Source organism: Anguilla rostrata, chromosome 2 (assembly GCF_018555375.3).
Source record: "Anguilla rostrata isolate EN2019 chromosome 2, ASM1855537v3, whole genome shotgun sequence".
Lineage (NCBI taxonomy): Eukaryota > Metazoa > Chordata > Actinopteri > Anguilliformes > Anguillidae > Anguilla > Anguilla rostrata.
Genome location: NC_057934.1, coordinates 32,513,261 through 32,519,131, shown reverse-complemented (window position 1 = coordinate 32,519,131; position 5,871 = coordinate 32,513,261).

The following is a 5,871-nucleotide window of genomic DNA, read 5'->3' as shown; positions in this document are numbered from 1 at the left end:
AGTTTGTCAGAATCTTCGCTAGATGGCAGTAGCAACTAAGGTTGCCAAGTGAGGTGACCTGCGCTTGTGCATTCACTTCCCTCATACAGCGCAAGCTTTGACTCAGTTCATTTCAGTAGCAATAGGTGTTCCAATTTGGAAATATTTTATTATAGATAGATGCTTTATTGTTATTAAAATATGCAGTTTTTAAATCTATTTAAAGGTGAAAGACCTGTTTTAAAGATTATTTACTTTACAACTGTTTAATTTTTGAAATATATTTAACATGTTTTTCTATTGTTCAGTGTTGTAACACTATAGGCCTATGCATATTAATATGTTGAAGAGACTTCAACTTACAGGTTGTTAATGAACCAGGTTGTTAATAAACCATGAATTAGAAAATGAGGTCAACCCTTGTGGACATTACGTTTCTGATCTATTAAGGTAATTTCAGTATTGTTAGGTACCGAGTATCGAATTAGCACCGTTTAAGTTTCAAGTATCATTTCAGTATTGAGTATCGTAATACTAAACCTGGTATCAGTATCAAAGTCAAAATTTCCGTATCGTGACAACACTAGTGTGCCGCCTTTTTTAGTTGCGGCGCAGAAACACTGCAGCTGTGCATGCACACCGGACCATCTAAGTGTTACGACATGCCATCTAAGTGTTACAACATAGTAAAGGCCTTGACGGGAACCGGCCAGGACACATCCATGGCGACGTAACTAAGTCATCCGACAGCGTCTCTTAGCTCAAAATTGGCCATAAGTCATCAATATTTCATACGATCATCATGACATTCAGTAGATATGTTGGGTGAAGGCGTATGATCATGAGGACTAAGCCATTTTAAAATCGCTCCATAGGGGGCGCGATGCTGCCAATGCTTGGACCCCTTCCAACGCCGCTTGTGGCTTTAATTCTTATTATTATTATTTTTCTCCGCTAAAAGTGTCTGAGGCTCAGCAACCATGAGTCCTGGAGCAACCAAATTTGGCAGGTGGGTTCCTATGGCCCCCCACTACTCAGGCACTAAAAATCACGTATGTCAGCCAGATGGTGGCGCTATAACAAAGGGTAACGCGTAAAAGCCCATAACTCCCACACCATAAGTTAGATCAACACAAAACTTCATCGACCTATGCATCTGAACGTGCTCTACAACTTTGCCTTTGGCCCCACCTATGTCCGCCATATTGTTTGCCCGCCATTTAGACTTTTTAGTTGGGGTGTGGCAGTTTTCTCCGCTAAAATGTATGAGGCTCAGCAACCATAAGTTGTAGACCAACCAAATTTGGTAGGTGGGTTCCTATGGCCCCCCACTACTCAGGCACTAAAAAACACCTATGTCGGCCAGATGGTGGCGCTATAACAAAGGGTCATAGTTTAAAAGGTCATAACTCCCACACCGTAAGTCAGATCAACACTAAACTTCATCGACTGATGCATCTGAATGTGCTCTACAACTTTCCTATTGGGAGCACCTATGTCCGCCATATGGTTTGCGCACCATTTGGACTTTTTCATTAGGTGGGGTGCGGAAAAGCTGGAGCTCCAAATCTAAACAATTACGACATCGAGTAAACTTCTTTACGGCAAGCGACAACTATGGCGACGCAAGTAATCCGACACCGTAGGGTCTAGTTTTTATCAGTGAGGGGACGGTCTGACAGTGCCACCCAGAGTGCATGCTAGGATAGGCTACCAAAAGTTTTTTAGTAAAAGCTTTCTGAGAGGATGAATAATTACTTTTCTTTGGCATGGATCCATTTGAAGACAGTATCGGGTGAGAAATAGTTAAACCATTTTATTGATAGGTTCTGAGTTTCTGTGCACACGTGCGAAAACACGCTGGTATAATAAAACAATGACAGTAATACATATATAGTCCGCTTCGTTCCGTTGCTACCATAACATAACAGACTATCTTGTTTCTACAGCTGCAGTTCTCGCTGCAATTTCTAACATTGAATATTCACAAAAAACGCAATTTATGCTGTACTCTGCCAATGTCTAAATAAATAATACGCTACGGTAAAGCTTTGAGAGGATGAATAATTACTTTTCTTTGGCATGGATCCATTTGAAGACAGTATCGGGTGAGTTCGTTAAGTCTTTAAATCTGTCATTATGCTAAGAAATAGCTAAACCATTTTATTGATAGGTTCTGAGTTTCTGTGCAAACGCGCGAAAACACGCTGGTATAATGGAACAATGACGGTAGCCTAATACATATATAGTCCGCTTCGTTCCGTTGCTACCATAACATAACGACCTACAGCTGCAGTTTCTCGCTGCAATTACTAATATTGAATATAAACAAAAGACGCATTTTACGCTGTAGTCTGCCAATTTCTAAATAAATAATATGGTCCATTTGAAGACAATATCGGGTGAGTTCGTTTAGTCTTTAAATCCGTCATCGTGCTGAGAAATCGTATTCTCAATTTAATCTCTAAATTGACTGTAAACTTAGGGTTGTAACTAGGTAGTTGTTCCGTAGGTGACTTAGTCTTAACTCATCTTAACTATTGCTTGAATGTTCTCATAGACTGCGTTGTTGCTGTTCTTGTTTGTGTTAGCGTTAATCAGTTTAACCTACAGGGTCCAAGTTGAATTATGCGGTTGTTCCCTGCACTTGGAACGGTAAGCTACTGCCCTCTAGGGTTTTCGACACACTTGTTCCTCGTTATGGTAATACATTTTGTTGTACGTCGCTCTGGATAAGAGCGTCTGCCAAATGCCTGTAATGTAATGTAATGCAATATTCCGTATCAACAAGATAAACCCGACATTAGCCCTAAAATATTCCAATGCAGCAGTGAAAACGCTGCTCACTGAATAACGAAATAAACAAGACAATTTTGTTTTTCACATTATACCATGTCATTCTACACTCAATATCTGGGACTAAACATTGAATAAATATACAATCTTACCATCGGTTTTACGCGTAGAGATGTCCCTTTTGCGAATGAGTGGTCATATATTGTCTTGGACAATCCTTTTGTGAAAAATACGCGCATCTGTCAAGCCTGTCACAGAACTCATTTATTCCGTAGGTGAGAGTATAAGCTTTCTAACGATGTATAACATGTCTGATTTTGCTTTTGGAATAGCGTTTTATAGGTCAGCGTAACCGAAAATTTTCTCATCTGCCAATGTCTAAATAAATAAAACGGTAGGCTGCTCTGCGCGTAGGTCACGACTTGATATCTCGTCTTTTGTTTCGTTTTTTCTCAATGTCGTATTTATTATTTGAAATGTGTATTTATGTGTTATTATTCTATCTCTCTCTGAGGCGCTCTGAAATGTGCATTCTCTGCTAAGCTGAGCCATGGATTGGTATACGTTTGTGTCTGATGTAGTGTTGCACGGTATACCAAAACTTCAGCACTTTTTCGGTACTTAAAAAAAAAAAAAGAAACGGTTCGGTATTAGAATTTTCCGACGTTCCGTTGTTTTGCGTCAAATGTAAAAGCCAGGGAAAAGTGTCTCCCGCATTACCGATTGAGAGGACGAAAAGTGTAATTTGTCAGAATCTTCGCTAAATGGCAGTAGCAACTAAGGTTGGCAAGTGAGGTAACCTGCGCTTGTGCATTTTTTCGTGGTTGATACAGCGCAAGCTTAGACTCAGTTCACTTCAGTAGCAATAGCTGTTCTAATTTGGAAATATTTTATTATAGGAAGATGCTGTACTGTTATTGAAATATGCTGTTTTTAAAGTGAAAGACCTGTTTACAGATAATTTACTTTACAATTGTTTAATTTTTGAAATATATTTAATATAGTTTTCTATGGTTTAGTGTTGTAACACTATAGTCCTATGCTTATTGATATGTTGAACAGGCTTCAACTTAAAAGTTGTTAATAAACCAGGTTTTTAATAAACCGTGAATTTGAAAATGAGGTCATCCCTTGTGGACATTACGTTTCTGATCTATTAAGGTAATTTCAGTATCGTTAGGTATCGAGTATTGAATCAGTATCGTTTCAGTATCAATTATCGTAATACTAAACCTGGTATTGGTATCAAAGTCATAATTTTGGTATCGTGACAACACTAGTGTGACAACTTTTTTAGTTGCGGCATGGAACCGCTGCAACTGTACATACACCCCGGGCCATATATGTGTTACGACATCCCATCTAAGTGTTACGACATGCCATCTAAGTGTTACGACATAGTAAAGGCCTTTACGGGAAGCGGCCAGGACACGACGCTTGGCGACGCAACTAAGTCATTCGACAGCATCTCTTAGCACAAAATTGGCCATAAGTCATCCATTTTTTATACAATCATCATGATGTTCAGTAGATATGTTGGGTGAAGGTATATGATCATGAGGACAAAGCCATTTTAAAATCGCTCCATAGGGGGCGCGATGGTGCCAATGCTTGGACCCCTCCCAATGCCGCTTGCGGCTTTAATTGGTTCTTGGTTGTCTCGTTTTCCCTTCCCTCTCTGTGGCCTGATTGTTCATGGTGCCCTCCTGTGTCTCGTCAGTGTCTGTTCTATTTAAGTTTCCCTCTTCCTTGATTCAGGTGCTGGATCCTTGGTTATGTTTGGTTGTGTTTGTGCGTAAGCCTCTACCCATGTACCTGCTCCATGTGTTCCTGCCCATGTTCTGGTTTCCTTGTGTTTTTGGATTTTCTGGATTTTCTTTGTTCCTGTGTTGTTTTGAAGTTTTCCTTCGTTTGTTGAACGTTGCCCTGCGAGGCTTTTTGTTCCCTTTTGTTTCCTTGTTTCAGTAAAGTCTTGTTCTTATCATTTGGAGTTTTGTATTTTTCCCCCTCTGCGTTTGGGTCCAAACCCCCCACGCATCCTGACAATATTTCCCCTTATTACTTGTATATGCTTGTGATTTGCGTTGACGTTACAATTGATTGATTTATTATTGATCAATCTATTGAATGCATATCTATCGATCCATCCACCAGATGACATGCACTGTACTCCAGGAAATTGTGCATCCTTTCCAGCTGAGGCAGGACATTCAGATGACCCCAAAATACTGTGCTCTGGTTTGGAGGAGGGTGCACTGGAGGTAACTTCAACAACTGAAAATCCATAATCACTAACACACTGTCTCAGCTTTATGAGGTTAATATATTCTATCTCAATAAATAACTTTCAGGACAGTGATGTTGTCATCACTGGTGTCCAATGAGGGAAGGCCTGTGCGGCTTTGCTGAACAGACGGGTGGAGGACTTTGGGGCCGTATTTCTCGGCCAGCACACACGGTTGGATGACAAGGTCATCGACCACGCCCAGGCTCTTATGAAGATGCTGCATCCATATATAGGAGGGTTCCATGCAACCACCTCCCTCGCCCTGCTGTCCACTGTACCTACACCAGCTCAGGGGTTTGTGAAGATTCTTAATGTCTCTGCAAATCGCTGGATTATGGTAAGTAACGTCGGCTGTAAGGTAGGTACAGTTAATGTTTTTGATTCTCTAGGGCAGCATAAGACAGAGGATTTCATTGCACAGGTTACATGCCTTCTTGCCTTTCCAGGGAAGAGTGTCCGGCTGCAGTGGCCTGATGTCCAACAGCAGGCGGGTGGCTCAGACTGTGGACTGTTTGCTATTGCAAACAGTCTCACTCTCTGCAGAGGTGAGGATCCCTCCGTGCTCCAGTACCATCAGCCAGCTATGCAGACTCACATCTTTGCCTCTTTTCCGGCTGGAATTCTGATACCCTTCCCCAGTACTGCAAGGTGCCCCACAGCCAAGGCAGTCCACGCTATTGTTTTTTATTCTCTAGGGAAAAGACAAATTTCATTTTCACAGGTTAAGCTTTTGCCTTTCCCGGGAAGAGTGCCCCCTGCAGGGCCCGTTAACAGCGGCGGGTGGCTCGTGGGACTGTTTTCTTTGCAAC